General features: G+C 40.3%; 1 protein-coding gene across 3 annotated transcripts in view; it reads left to right on the top strand.

Annotated features, from left to right (window-relative positions):
- The window catches only part of LOC149814187 (uncharacterized), a 30,665-nt gene extending 15,309 nt beyond the window's left edge, over positions 1–15,356 (top strand). For 2 of the 3 annotated variants that reach the window (XR_016428083.1, XR_016428084.1), the window contains 2 exons: positions 12,856–13,118; positions 15,253–15,356. The gene's annotated coding sequence lies outside the window, so the exon portion shown is untranslated. Of the gene's footprint in view, positions 1–10,768; positions 11,278–12,855; positions 13,119–15,252 lie in introns of those variants that run through there. The other variant, XR_016428085.1, reaches the window with a different exon arrangement.
- The last annotated feature ends 485 nt before the right edge of the window (positions 15,357–15,841 follow it).

Consider the following 15,841-nt stretch of genomic DNA (forward strand, 5'->3'; position numbering starts at 1 on the left):
TTGGATACGATAGTAATAGGGCCATGGGATAAACTTCAGCAGGAGTTCCTGAAGAAGTACTTTCTCATCGGTCGGACGAACCAATTCAGGCGAGCCATCACCAGTTTCTCTGAAATGGATGGCAAGCAATTTCACGAGACGTGGGAAAGAATGAAAGAACTTAGAAAATGCCCTCACCACCAGGTGCCGAGATGGCAGTTGGTGCAGAGTTTTTATGATGGATTATCTGACCGGAATCGTCAGATGATCGATACATCATATGGAGGGACCTTTATGTTGAAGAGCGAGGATGAGGCTTGGCATTTATTCGATACTCTGGCCGAGAACTCTTTGCACCATGCCTCTACCTGTCGCTTTGAGAGAGCCACACCCAACGGACCAAAGCGGGGTGATGCTTTAGAGATTGGTCAGTCTACTGAGCTGCAAAAGTAAAGTGGATATGATTTCTCAGAAGTTGGACTAACTTCTCTCATGCCCATCCCAACCTCATTCGGTGTGTGCATTGTGTGTCAGTCCGACACACATTGTTACTGAGTGCCCTTTGGTAGCTCAATACCCTGAATTTGTGCAAGAACAAGTTCAGTCCACTCAGAGTTACGCTAGACCCCCGAATTACCCATATTCATTTACATATAACCCGGGGTGGCGTAACCATCCTAATTTCTCGTGAAAGAGTCCCCAGACTTCCACCCAGCTCCTCCTCTCTCAGCCTGCTTGACCGCCGTCGTTTACTCAGACATTTCAGAGGCTGAGTTTTCCTCAGACCACTCCTCCTTATTCTCTTCAGCTCTCACAAGAGTCTGCTCAGCAGACTTCTTTCGAAGAGAGACTTCTTCAGGCATTACAAGAGGTGAAAACCTCTAATCAGAATGCCTTCGAGAAGTGCAGCCAGATCTTGAGTTCTCATACTCAATCCATTGCGAAGTTAGAATCACAGATGGGGCAGTTAGCAGAAGCGATAAGTCGGAGACCTGAGGCCAGCTTGCCGAGTCAGGCCGTGATGAACCCGAAGGGCAAGGAACCAATGACAGGAGGTCTGTACATAACAGATTCACAACAACAGGCTAAAGCTGTTATGGCCCTTAGGAGCGAATGTGAGCACCACGTCGAGAGTAGAGCGAAGACAGATGAGCCAGAACCGATCATACCATCTTTTGCGGCTCAGTCCTCAACCCCAGTTCAGAATCAGGATAGAGGTGAGCCTTCTCACAAAGAGGAGGATCCCTAGATATACATTCCCAAGCCACCTTATCCCAAAGCGTTAGAATCTCCCATTGGCAGATGAAAGCAAAGCACGAAGGTCCAGGACATGCTTGAGATCTTCAAGCATGTACAGATCAACCTGCCTTTGCTCGATGCCATTCAGTAGGTGCCGACTTATGCCAAATTTCTCAAGGAACTCTGTACCCAGAAGAGAAAATCTAGAGGAAGAGTTCCTACCAAGGTCCATCTGACTGAGCATGTGAGTTTGGTACTTCAGCACCTGACTCCATCAAAGCTCAAGGACCCTGGAGCCCCGATCATCTTATGCACCATAGGAAACATTAAGATAGAACGTGTCTTGCTCGACTTTGGAGCAAGCGTGAACATTCTGCCCGGATATTTCTATGATTCATTTGGGCTAGGAGAAATGAGAACGACCCCGATTACACTCCAGCTAGCAGATCGCTCCGTCAAAGTGCCGAGAGGTATCTTGGAAGATGTGCCAGTGAAAGTGGATGAGTTCTACTTTCCGATCGATTTCATTATCCTTGACATGGAGGAAATTGATAGCCAGCACCAGACTCCAATCATTCTGGGCAGACCATTTTTGGCGACTGCCAATGCCTGCATCAACTGCAGAACTAGAGCCATGGATTTGTCGTTCGACAATCGAAAGGTCAGGCTGAACATTTTCAATGCCGCGATGGGTCCAGTGAGAGATACGAAGTGCTTCCAGGTAGACATCACTGAGGATTTAGTTGAGGCACATCTAGAATTGTACATGATAGAGGGGTCCCTTGATATGTATTATACAATAGATGATAGTTGTAAAGATAGTGTAGATGTGGCGTTAGCATCGTCAAGATCCCATCATTGGAGAAGGAGCATTGAGCCTTTCCCACCACTTGCTGAGACCCCAGCCAAATTATCGATAGTCTCCCCCGCAACTTGAGTTGAAACCCTTACTGGATTCACTCAAGTATGTATACTTCGGAGTTGGTGAGACTCTGTCTGTGATCATCTCGTCACTACTCACAGAGGAGCAGGAACAGAGACTGATATACATCTTGCGAGAGTACAAGGCAACGATTGGTTGGGGGGTCGCGGATTTGAAAGTGATTGATCCTTCATTTTGTATGCACCAGATTCATTGTAATGACGAATCCAAATCGGTGCGTGACATACAGAGAAGATTAAACCCTAATATGAAGGAAGTGGTGAAAAATGAAGTGGTCAAGTGGTTGGATTCTGAGATCATATACCCTATTTCTGATAGTCAGTGGGTCAGTCCGATTCAGGTCGTGCCGAAGAAATCTGGACTCACTGTTGTGGAGAGCGAAAAGAAGAAGAGCATTCCGATGAGGACCACCACAGGGTGGCGAGCCTGTATTGATTATAGGAAGCTGAATGAGGCAACATAGAAGGATTACTTCCCGTTGCCATTCATTGATCAGATTTTGGAAAGACTCGCCGTACTGTTTCTTTGACGGATATTCTGGATATAATCAAGTAGCTGTCCATCCTGATGACCAGGAGACCACATTTATCTGTCCGTATGACACCTTTGCGTTTAGACGTATGTCGTTTGGGCTCTGCAATGCCCCGACAACTTTTTAGAGGTGCATGATAGCTATCTTCTCTGACATGGTGGACGATGTCATGGAAGTTTTCATGGATGATTTTTTTTGTGTATGGCTCTTCCTTTGAGGATTGCCTTCAGAAACTTACTCGAGTACTAAGTAGGTGTATGGAGACGAACCTAGTTTTGAGTTGAGAAAAGAGTCATTTTATGGTCCAAGAGGGGATTGTGCTCGGACACATTGTGTCCAAAAGAGGGATAAAGGTGGATTGAGCGAAGGTTGAGTCAATTTCACGATTAACTCCAACCACCACTGTTAGGCAGGTACCTTCATTCTTAGGGCATGCCGGGTTTTACATGTTCATCAAAGATTTTAGCAAAATCTCTCGACCGCTTTGCTCATTATTGGCAAAGGATCATCCCTTTGAATTTGGTGATGATTGCATGATGGCTTTTGAGATACTCAAAGATGCCTTGACCACTGCGCCCATCTTGAGATCTCTAGATTGGACGCTCGCATTTGAGATCATGTGCGATGCTTCCGACTGTGCGATGGGGGCCATTTTAGGACAAAGGGATGACAAGAAGCCTTATGTGATATACTATGCGAGCAGAACTCTGGCCGATGCTCAGATGAACTACACCACGACAGAGAAGGAACTGCTCGCAGTAGTATTCGCTTTGGATAAGTTTAGGTCATATATTCTTGGTTCGAAGGTGGTTGTCTATTCTGATCACGCTACATTGAAGTACCTTCTCAGCAACACCAAATCGAAGCTCATTCGATGGGTCCTGCTACTACAAGAGTTTGATCTCGAGATTTGAGATAAGAAGGGAAGTGAGAACGTAGTAGCATACCATCTCTCTGTAATGAAATATGCGAAAGAATTCAAGAATGCTAAAGCATTCACTATGTCCAACACGGACAAATACAACAAGCATAAGAGAGGAAATCCACTAAGGGATATACGAAGGGCCTTATAAAAAGGCTACACACATGAAAAATAATATCTCTTTTATTGAAGAGGAGCTCTCAAGAACAATACCACATACAAGGGGGGTTCCCCCTATTTATAAGAAAAGGAGACCAAAGGGGCTCCCAATAGAGTCGTTGGGAGCCCCCAACGATCACAATTGTGACAGTTGGGGGCCCCAACGACTCCATTGTGGGGCCCCTTTTGGTATCCCAAAAAGCAATTTTAAAAAATAAAAAACAAAAATTAAAAAACAGAAAAATGAAAGAAATAAAACAAGTACCCCTATTGGGTACTTGTGAAAAGACCATAATACCCCTATCGGGTATTATGGTGAATACATCTATAAATACATCTATATTTATATATATAGATGTATTATTACATATGTCTTAACACCCCCCTCAAACTTTATGGGGAGATAACCGAAAGTTTGCCAAGAAGGAACAAGAAGCGAGGAGCAGGCAGGGCTTTGGTAAAGAAATCTGCAAGTTGATATTCTGAAGTAACGTATGGCAGTGTAACTGTCCCACGAAGATATTCATCACGTACATAATGACAGTCCATTTCAATATGTTTAGTCCTCTCATGGAATGTGTGGTTGCTGACAATATACATGGCACTTTTGTTGTCACAACAAAGCTTCGAAGCACCGGTAATTTCAACTCCCATATCTTGAAGAAGACTTCGAAGCCACACAAGCTCCATTGTAGTAGTTGCCATAGCCCTGTATTCTGCTTCAGTAGACGACAATGAGACTTTCTGCTGTTTCTTGCATCTCCAAGCAATTAGCGAATCTCCTAAGAAAACACAAAAGCCAGTAGTTGAGATTCGATCATTTGGGTTTCCTCCCCAGTCAGCATCAGTATAAGCCAGTAAATCTAAGGAAGAGAGGGAGGATAGGAATAGCCCTTTAGTCAAAGTATTTTTGATGTATCAAATGATCCGAAGCACAACACTCATATGCACAGATGTAGGAGCATGCTGAAATTGGCTTGCAGAGTGCACAGCATGAGCAATATCAGGCCTGGTGATAGTCAGATAGGTGAGGGAGCCGATGAGTTGTCTGTAAGGCGTAGGATCATCCAGCAGAACTCCATCCTCCAGTCGTAGTTTAGCATTGATAACCTCGGGTGTCTCCACCTTTTTGTCATCTGAAATCCCAGATTTGGAACTTATGTCTGCAGCAAGCTTCATCTGTGATAATATATACCCTCGAGGAGAGTATGCTACTTCTATACCAAGAAAGTACCTGAGAAAACCCAGATCAGACATATCAAAATCATGTTTTAACATGGTTTTAACATTAAGAATACCACTTTCATCATTGTCAGTGATGATCATATCATCAACATAAAGCAGAAGGATGATGATACTATTACCTGCACGTTTAACAAAAAGAGCAGTGTCAGTATAACATGAACGAAATCCCAATTGTAACATGATAGCACTAAATCTATCATACCAAGCCTTAGGGGCTTGTTTAAGACCATATAAAGCTTTTAATAATCGAAGAGTTTGACCTTGGTTAACACTAATTCCCGGCGGAGGGTCCATATATACTTCTTCATTCAACTGACCATTAAGAAAGACATTTTTAACATCTAATTGAAATATAGGCCATTTCTTAGATGATGCTACAACAATTAGAGTTCTAACACTTGTCATGCGAGCCACGGGGGCAAAAGTCTCGTCATAATCAATGCCATATTCTTGTGAATATCCCTTAGCAACTAATCTAGCTTTATAACGTTCTAGGGAACCATCACTTTTTGTTTTGACTTTGTAGACCCACCGACATCCTATAACTTTTTTATTTGAAGGAAGTTGAACTATTTCCCAAGTTTTAGCCTTATTTAAAGCATCTAGTTCAACTTTCATTGCTTCAACCCAATGAGGAATATTTTTTGCTTGATTATAATGAGAAGGTTCATAGTAAGAATGCAAGGCTATTAGACAAGCTCTATAGTTATGTGAGAGAGTTTCATATGAGACAAACCTATTAGGTGGAATCGATTCTCTAGAAGATCGCCTAAGGGGGGTTTCTTCTAGGGGTTCATTAAGCCGCAAGAATTTTTCTAAAGCACTAATAGGTTGTGCTTCCTCACGCCGAGTGTATACTTGGAGATTGTCACCATTAGTTGGTGATACATCATTATCATGAGAATCATGAGTATTTTCTAAAAATTCTGGATGACTCAAAGAGTCATCATTGGAGTCTTCTAAAAGATCATTCATAAACATATAATCAATTTCATTTGGTTTTTCCAATATTTCAAATCCATTTTCATCTTCTAAAAAGGTCACATCTTTGGAGACAAATAACTTATTGTTTTTAAAGTCAAAGCATCTTTGATTTTCACCATATCCTAAAAATACGCATTCTATGGCTTTTGGTGACAATTTATCTCTTTTATGTAAAAGAACAAAGCATTTACACCAAAAAATACGAAGACGATTGTAGTTGGGTGTCATATTAAAAAGTTTTTCATAAGGAGAGATATTGTTCAATTTTGAAGATGGCATTCTATTGATTAAGTAGGTGGAGGTTAACACGGCTTCGGTCCAAAAACTTTTAGTAATATTTTTAGAAATGAGCAAGGATCTAGTGGTTTCTAAAATATGTCTATGTTTTCTTTCCGCTAGACCGTTTTGTTGAGGAGTTCTTGGACAAGATTTTTGATGACAAATGCCATGTTGTTTCAAATATGATTGAAACTCATTTGATAAGTATTCTCCACCCGAATTGGATCTAAGAATGGATATTTGACTTTGAAATTGATTTTGAACTTTTGCATGGAATTCTTTGAAGAAGTTAAAAACTTCCGATTTTTGGTTAAGAAAATAAATCCATACATATCTAGTATAATCATCAATAAGGGTAACATAATATGAATAACCACCTTTGGATAGAACCGGAGATGGTCCCCATACATCGGAATGCACCAATTCAAAAGGTCTTGTTGTCACAAAGGTTCTACTAGGAAAATGAATAGACTTCATTTTTTCAAAAATGCAATCTTTGCAATTGATATCTTTTTCTTTACAAAACTTGTTTCCAAAAGGAAAAAGATACATTTTAGAGTAACTTGGATGTCCAAGCCTTTTATGCCAAGTTTCAATATTTTTGTCTTGGACATAAGTACAAAATGAGGTATTTGGAAGTATTAAGTTATCCATAAAATAAAGATCTCCCTTCCTATGGCCTTGCCCAATCCGCTTCCCGGATCGGAGATCCTGCACAAAGCACCCTTGGGATGAGAAAGCTATTTCACATCCATGGTCGGCAATTTGAGAAACGGAAAAGAGGTTAAGATTTAGTTTAAGAAGTATTCTAACTTTTGGAACAAGAAAATTTTGAACATTTTTAGAATCAAGAGTTCCAATACCATTTATTTTGAGAAAAGTTCCATCGGTCGTAGAGACACAAGACATTTTTGAATTGGTGTGCACGTTGGTTAATGCATTTTCATGAGGAGTCATGCGAAAAGAGGCTCCGGAATCTAAAATCCAAGAGTACGTACCGGGAGGTGATGATGAGGCAATGGCGGCACCGGAGGTGGAAGAAGTAGCTTTTAGAATTTGTTGGAGAGCCAAGGAGATTTGACCAAGAGTATCTTTGAGATCCCCGTTCTTGCCTTCATCTTCTTTGGTGGATGATTCTTCAACGGAAGCCACCTTTGGTTTGAATGCCCCATTTAGCTTTGGGCAAACGGGTTTAATATGTCCCGGCTCATAACAATGATGACATATAATCATTTTTCTTCCACCACTCCCTTGTTTACCAAAATGAGGTGGTTTGTAGCAGAGTTACCGGAAGCACCTAGGCAAAAGGGGAAGCGCGCTTCGGAAGCGCGAAACATCGCGCTTCCGAAGCGTGAGGGGGAAGCGTCCCCCTTTTTTGGGAAGCGCGCTTCCCTTTTATGGGAAGTGCGTCCCCCTTTTATGGGAAACGCGCTTCCCATAAATGGGAAGCGCGCTTCCCCCACGCTTCCCCCTCGCTTCCCCCTCGCTTCCCCATTTTTTTCATTTTTTTCGCTTCCCCTCGCTTCCGGTTCGCTTCCTAGGTCGCTTCCGGTTCGCTTCCTAGGTCGTTTCCGAGACGGTTCGGAATTTTCTTCTAAGTGGTCCCACGCTTCCCCGCTTCCTAAATTTTTGAAAGTGCCTCGCTTCCCGCTCCCGCTTCCTCGACTGGTAACTCTGGTTTGTAGGTTTTAACATGATTGCTGGGTTTAGATACGGCAAGAACTTCATCTATGCTTTTACCCATGCTATGCCTAGTCTCTTCTTGAGTAATCTCGGCAATAGCCTCTTCTAAAGGAGGAAACGTAGATATATGGAGAAGTGAGGATCTAACTTGTTCAAATTCGGGACGAAGCCCAAATAAAAATTGAAACAATCTATCTTGTTCCATTTGTTTTTGTCTTAATACCACATCCTCCATAGCCACCCATTTAGGCTCTAAAAGAGCCAATTCATCCCACAAAGGATTTAGAGCACTATAATAGTCTTGTATGCTCATGTCACCTTGTTTTGTGGTTCTCACTTTTTCTTGTAAGATCCTTTTGGGTAAACATACCCTTCATAAAAAACCAAGCTTCATTTGCCCGGCGGAATTTTGCAATATTTGCACATACCTTAAGTTCAACATTATTCATAAACCATGCTAGGATTTTTGCATGTTTGCTTTCCCAATCTTCCATTTGGTGATGATAATCTTCTATGGCCTTGAGACGAGCATCACTTTCAAGTGCTTTCTCTTGATCTTCTTCCATCTTTGTGAGCTTAAGTTGGGGTTCCGGAACGATTCCCATTACATAACCCCAAAGCTTCTTGCCTTTGAGATTATTCTCCATTGCGGATGCCCACATCATGTAATTTTTCCCATTGAGCTTGAATGATAGATCGATCTTGACTTCCATTGCTACAAAATGTAGATGTGAAAAAAGAAGGAAGTAGAGAGAGACACGATTTTACCTTAGAAGATCGTATGGCTCTGATACCATGTAATGAAATATGCGGAAGAATCCAAGAATGCTAAAGCATTCACTATGTCCAACACAGACAAATGCAACAAGCATAAGAGAGGAAATCCACTAAGGGATATACGAAGGGCCTTATAAAAAGGCTACACACATGAAAAATAATATCTCTTTTATTGAAGAGGAGCTCTCAAGAGCAATACCACATACAAGGGGGGTTCCCCCTATTTATAAGAAAAGGAGACCAAAGGGGCTCCCAATAGAGTCGTTGGGAGCCCCCAACGATCATAATTGTGACCGTTGGGGGCCCCAACGACTCCATTGTGGGGCCCCTTTTGGTATCCCAAAAAGCAATTTAAAAAAATTAAAAACAAAAATTAGAAAACAGAAAAATGAAAGAAATAAAACAAGTACCCCTATTGGGTACTTGTGAAAAGACCATAATACCCCTATCGGGTATTATGGTGAATACATCTATAAATACATCTATATTTATATATATAGATGTATTATTACATATGTCTTAACACTCTCTAGACTGATCATGGATTCCACTCAGAATCAGAGGCCGATCAGTGATTCTTTCCTCGATGAGCAGATTATGGTCGTCGAAACATCGCAGTTACCCTAGTTCACAGATATTGTGAACTATCTGGTTTCAAGGCAGATTCCTGTGTATTGGAATAAGAATGAGCGAGAGCGATTCTTATCATAGGTGATGCAGTACTATTGGGATGAACCAGAGTTGTTCAAATACTGCGCGGACCAGATCATTAGAAGGTGCGTCTCGAAGGAATAATATGAGTTCATCCTCAGTTTTTGTCATTCGCTAGCTTGTGGAGGGCATTTTAATAATAGGAAGACAACTGCAAAGGTTTTGCAGTTTGATTTTTTTTGGCCCACACTCCACAAAGATGCGCATGAGTTCTGCAGAAAGTACATTCGTTGTCAGCAGACGGGGAACATGTCCAAGAGGGATATGATGCCCTTGCTCCCGATTCTCATTGTTGAGATTTTTGATGTATGGGGCATAGATTTTATGGGTCCATTCCCGCCATCATTCGATAATTTGTACATCTTAGTGACGGTCGATTACGTTTCCAAGTGGGTCGAGGCTGTGGCAACCAAGACCAACGATCATCGAGTCATGCTTAAGTTCATTAAGCACAATATTTTCAGTCGTTTTGGTGTGCCACACACGATGATAAGTGATGGAAAACATTTCAGGAATGTACAGGTAGCTTCTCTTTTGAGAAAATACTCCGCCGATCATCGTTTCACCACTCCCTATCATCCGCAGACCAGTGGACAAGTTGAGGTTTCTAATAGGGAAATCAAGTGGATCTTAGAGAAGACAGTCCGCCCGGACCGCAAGGATTTGTCCCAACGCTTAGATGATGCTCTTTGGGCATATAGGACTGCGTTTAAAACCCCTATTGGCATGTCCCCATATCGTCTGGTTTTCGGTAAAGCGTGTCACCTCCCTGTCGAGTTGGAACACAGGGCTTACTGGGCAATCAAAAAGTTTAACTTCGATATCACCCAAGCTGGCAAAGAGCGATCATTGCAGCTCACTGAGCTAGAAGAGCTCAGAAATGATGCATACGAGAATGCCAAGTTATATAAAGCTCGCACTAAGGCCTTTCATGATAAACATATTATCAGAAAAGTGTTTGAGCTAGATCAGAAAGTTTGGTTGTTCAATTATCGTTTGCATCTGTTCTCAGGTAAATTAATGTCAAGATGGGATGGACCTTACATTGTTAGAGAAGTATTTCCGCACGGGGCAGTGACACTATTTGACCCACGTACCAGAGGCACATTCAAGGTGAATGGGCAAAGACTGAAGCCCTACATTTCAGATACCTTACAGGCCGATGAGTGCGAGGTCTGGGATCTCGCAAAAGAATAAGATCTGAGCGAAAAAATGTATCATATGTAGATAGCAGAATTAGGCTCTTCAATTTTAGCATTTATATTTGTTCAGTCGTTGCTTTCATATAAGCTTACAATTGCTTTGCTTCATGCAGGTTTATCTATGAGTATAGGTTACCAAATTCAGGACACAACCTTTAAAGCAGACAATTGGCAAGGTCAGCTGAAAACTAAGCATCGGCGTATGCTTAGTGGTGGAGCATGATCCAGTCAAGCTTCGGCTCAAGAGGCCCCACATATCAGGTTGTATCTATCCGTTCTCCTGTCTTGATTTCAAGTCTCTTAGTGTGCATCTACATTGCATTTTTAGATCTCTTCATGCCACTAGAGACAGTGTCGTTCAAGCATGGGGGGTGGGTCAGTAGATACCCATTATTTTATCCTGTTTATCACGTATCAGTAGCTAAAACTCATAAATTAGGCATTTCGGAATTTTTTTTAGCATATATGAATGTTATTGACATAATCGGCCATGTTAGAAATTTTTAAAAGCCCAATGAGAAAAAAAATCTGAACAAAGCTAAAAAGAGTGAGTGTTTATGTGAAGTTAAAAAAAAAGACTGTATTTGAATGTGAAAAGATAAATTTGAATCACAAAGTATAAGTAAGCACAGTTTGATATAAACTACTAAGTAAATGACAAATATAAAGAAAAAGCTTGAGCTCAAAAGAAAAGAGCCTACGTTAGGTTGTTTGGATGATTTCACAATCCCGAGTAAGATGAGTTCAGACGTTAGTTAAAACATTTGAATTCTACCCGAAAAGGAAAGTGAGAACTTCGTGAGCCTTAGAAGTTGAGATCATACACAAGTTGAAGTGTCTGAACCTCATGATGAAGGGGTAAATGAAGGAAGTCACTTTTGTGCCTAGTTAATGCCCTCGACATACAGATAGTGGTATAAGAAGGAATTAACATTGCACAGGGCACAAAAGCAGACCACACGCAAGCTATCAAATGAAAAGAAAAGAAAAGAAAAGAAAAGAATCTGAAAGATTGGAAAAATTGAAAATCCAATGAAAAAGAAAATGATAGCTTAATAAAAAGAAAAATTCATTGCTTAGAAGTAGAGTGAAATACTGTGCAGAAAAAGATACAAGTGATGAAAAATGAACAATAGCATGACAATACATGATTTTCTGAGAAACAATCATGGATAAATGCGATTTTTAGAAGAGTGAAAGAAAAATTTTTATCGTGGAGTCATAAACTCTCTAATTATGTTCTGAGAAGTGAAAAATTACATGAAATGTCTGCTAAATTTGATTTATGGAATTGCCTAGCATTTTATAAGAAAATTTTGAAATTCTGCATGATTCCTAATGTTTGTGGGTAGCATCTCTGCAAACCCTCACAAGACCTTGCTCGTCCACTGGGGTAACCCAGGGGTTCAAAAAGGTCTTGTTGCATGTGCTAAATGCAACCATGATTCCTACGAAAGTGAGTTAGTGGTGTAATTAGAATTTGCATTTTGTCAAGTAAGTTTGTATCATCATTGGTAGGGTAGTGCAAATTGCTAGGGACTAGCAATCATTCTAGCATGGGGGTATTTGATGAAGCATGAATTGCGCATCAAAGAGTGCATTAGAGTCATGTATTAAAGCATCAATTTTAGGTTTAGAACCCACATTTAGATGCATTTGAACATGAATGAGCTATGGTTCCAATCTCGTTCAAATCGGAGTTAAAACAAAAAAGTTATGGTATTTTCAGTGCATATGGTCAAACCTCGGGGCGAATTAGGGCAAATCCAGATCCAAATGGCCAATATGGGTCTTGGATTAATGCAAAAATCACTAGAATCCAACCCAAACCGAACCAAACTCGATTTTTGAAAAATATTGCAAAAAACCCCCTTTTGATTAGGCGCCTAGCAAAATAATTGTTTTTAATCTCCTTTTTGGAATATCCAAAAAAGAGAATCTGCCATAAAAAGAGGCTGCAAACCCTAGGCAAATCGTTTTTGCCTAGGGAAGTGCACCTAAGACCCCAAATCTGAAGCTTCCATGGTGTTTTCTCCAGCCACCCCTCTCTCTCATCATCTTTTCTCTAAGTTTTCCCTAAGTTTTTGAAGTTTCTCTTCCTATCGTCTCTCTCCCTCTATCATATCTCCTCTTTCTTGTGCTTCTTCTCCATTTTCGGTATTCCTTGCTGTTGCTGATTCGTTTATTGCTGTGATTGCAGGTGTAGCACCTTGTGGAAGACGCCCTTCTCAGCTGGAGTGTTGTCTACTCCATCTGAGATCGTCCGGCTCTATCCCTCCGGCCTTCTTCCCCATCCGAATGTGATTCGGTTACCCTCCATCCATCGGTGTATGTCCACCTTGCTACAGCCAGCAATCCCAACAGTTTGACGCATCTGCAGCATCCTTGAGGGGTTTTTGGCGCACTTTAGTAGGCACACTCTGCTCCCCACTACCACTCCCTTCGTCGGACAACCGATACAAGGTATGTCTTCCTCCTCCCCTTCTCGTAGTTAAAACCGATGTGTATGCTGTTTTGTTTTGTTTTTATTTTTATTGATTGCGTGTTTGGCATTAATTTCAACCTTAGTATGTTAAGTGGTGCAGAGGACAGCGCTTAGAGTGAGTCTAAGTAGGATCAATAGCTGTTGTTTTGTGGTTTTCGTGATTGATGAATAGAAAAAAGAGGAAATCAAGTCCATCTTCCAACCGAGTGAGGTTATCCCATTTTAAGCTTTCTCTTAGTTTCAAATGCATAGTGTAACATGAGTTGCAGTAGTGAATCGTAGTTTGATTTCCTGTGGCCTTGGGTACCTTTGATTAGATCTAAATTCGTGGTTTAGTTGGCACGTTTATGATTGAGCATCGATCGTAATAGGTTCCAAGCTTTTGCCAAGTTTGATTAGGGCTGTTCTAGCCGATCTTGGGTCTAGCCTCAATAAGAAGCTATTCCAATCATTTGGTGAGTATAACATGGTATTGTCTACAGTGAAGGTTTGCCCTGTAATGTGATTCATTTTAAGGCACTGGTATTATAAAGTATGTTGCAGCAGGTTACCGAAAGTCGATTAGGACTTTGCTAGTCGATCTAGGTAATCCATCTCAAAGAGGAGACAGGTATATTTGTTGTGTTAACCACGTATGTGTACTAGTGTGTTTGCTGTCTAGTGAGCTCCCTTACCGTAACATAGTGTTATTTGGTCAATGGTGCTCATGGGCTAAAGGAGATCTTGCATTAGTATTACCTAAGTAGTAGCTTCAGTGTTAATTTCTTTCTTTTATGCTAGTTGAGTTGCCTATTGTGTTAGGATGTTAATCTTGTTCTAGGCCTTGTTATAATATTGAGTCAGGTGCTGTTAGTAAGGTAAATAAGATTAGATTAATGATCTTTTGCTGGTTTTTAATGTTAAAAAATTAGTTTAAGGAGGTCTTAGAGTAATTAGTTCATTATTCTGATTAGGCAATTTTAGGTATTTTAATTGATCAGAGGTATTCGGTTGACTCGGGTTGTAACAGCAGATGTTCATAAATCCCTCTGTTCGCTTATAGATTAAATTAGCTTGTATCCGCTTTCGTTTGCTAAGTTTAGTTTTAAAATTAAGTAGTTTTTCTGTAGAAGCTGATTTGATATAATTGTTATATTAATTGAGGTTAGTATTCATAGTTGATTAGTTTTATTAATTTGCCATTAGCCTTACCGTATCAGCATGTGTTAGAGTTTGTTTGGCTAGCATATCTTAGGGTGCTTAATGTAGAGACTGTAGCTTAGTTGACTAACGTGGTTATCATTGTTTTTACATTTGGTTAGTTGGAACCCATCAATTGACTAGAATCACTCTAGTCGATTGAGGAGTAGAGAATCTACTATCAATTTTGGGTTTTATAGCTAGTTTAGATGTTAGCTAGTTAATCTGCAGCTGATCATTAACCTAGTGTAGTTAGAAGAGCCCCCCCCCCCCCCCCCCCCCATTGCCTAAATCGGCTAGAGTCTTTTCTTTAGTTGAATATGTTGGTCATTGCAAGGAAAAACACTAATTTAGGGCTATCGTTTCATGTAGTTTAATGGTACATGTAATAGGGTAGGTGGTATATACATGTCTCAGCAACGCAAACAACATTTAGGATAGGGTTTCTTGGTATTCTCGCTCGTTGCCAGTATAGAGTTTCTAGATGGACCTGTCACTAAATCATCACTGAAGTTGTGACACTTATATCTAGAGCTCCCAAATTGATATTCGTGATCCGAGAATTGTGTTGGATTTGTGATTGTGTCAGGAATTCAACAGAACCAAAATCAGTTCAACCGGACTCTGGTTGAGTTCACTATTCATTTTCCATAAGTCTGTCATAAATTAGGGTCCAGGGTTGCGCAAGAGCATAATTGTCTTTTTCTAGTTTATGTAGTTATTCTAATTTTGAGCCTTAGTAGTTTATTAAGTTTCTAATATTAATCTAGAGTTGTTTGTTTTGTTAGAATAATTGGTTTAGAGAGTTAGCTCGGGTAAATTCTCATCCTTCGTATAAATTAGAGTTTTAACTACTCTTAGTTTTAACATCGATTCAGTTGTTTTCAGAATCACTGGGTCAGCATTAACTAACTTCATGTTTGTGTTTTGCAGGTGATTCAACCCGAAAGCTCAAAGCATATTCCGGAAAGCTTTGGATTTATCTCGTTGTTTCTTTGTCGTTTTCTTTCTTTTATTCTACTTCAATTTAATTTTCATTGTATTCTTCTCTGTAATTGAGCAAGTTCGATACAATAAAATGTAACTATTCAATTTATTACGAGTATATCCTGTTCCTTGTGGATCGATCCGAACTCACCACGAATGTGGAAATTCGGTTATTATTATTTGATTGGCGATTTTTCAAACACTTTCAACGATCAAATAACGATTACAAAAATCCGATCAGCAATCATTCAGTTTGATTGTTAGAATCTGTTCTCTAGAGAAGCCTAAAAAGCCATTGCAATGACAGAAATGAGCTTCCCCAAACGGCTTGTTTCTAGGAACCATGTTATCTTCTAAAATTTGTTTTAGAGAAGGCCCTGAATAAATTCTAGGGTGCTGTTGGATAATGGTCCATCTAGCGATGACTATGCATCACATCTAGAAACTGTCTTGCACGTTTCATATTCATCTCTGAAATGAAAACAGCAATCTTGTGAAATTATGACTTCTTTAGCAAATAACATAATCTTGTCTA

Source organism: Nuphar pumila, chromosome 15 (genome assembly GCF_984573655.1).
Source record: "Nuphar pumila chromosome 15, dmNupPumi1.hap1.1, whole genome shotgun sequence".
Classification (NCBI taxonomy): Eukaryota; Viridiplantae; Streptophyta; class Magnoliopsida; order Nymphaeales; family Nymphaeaceae; genus Nuphar; species Nuphar pumila.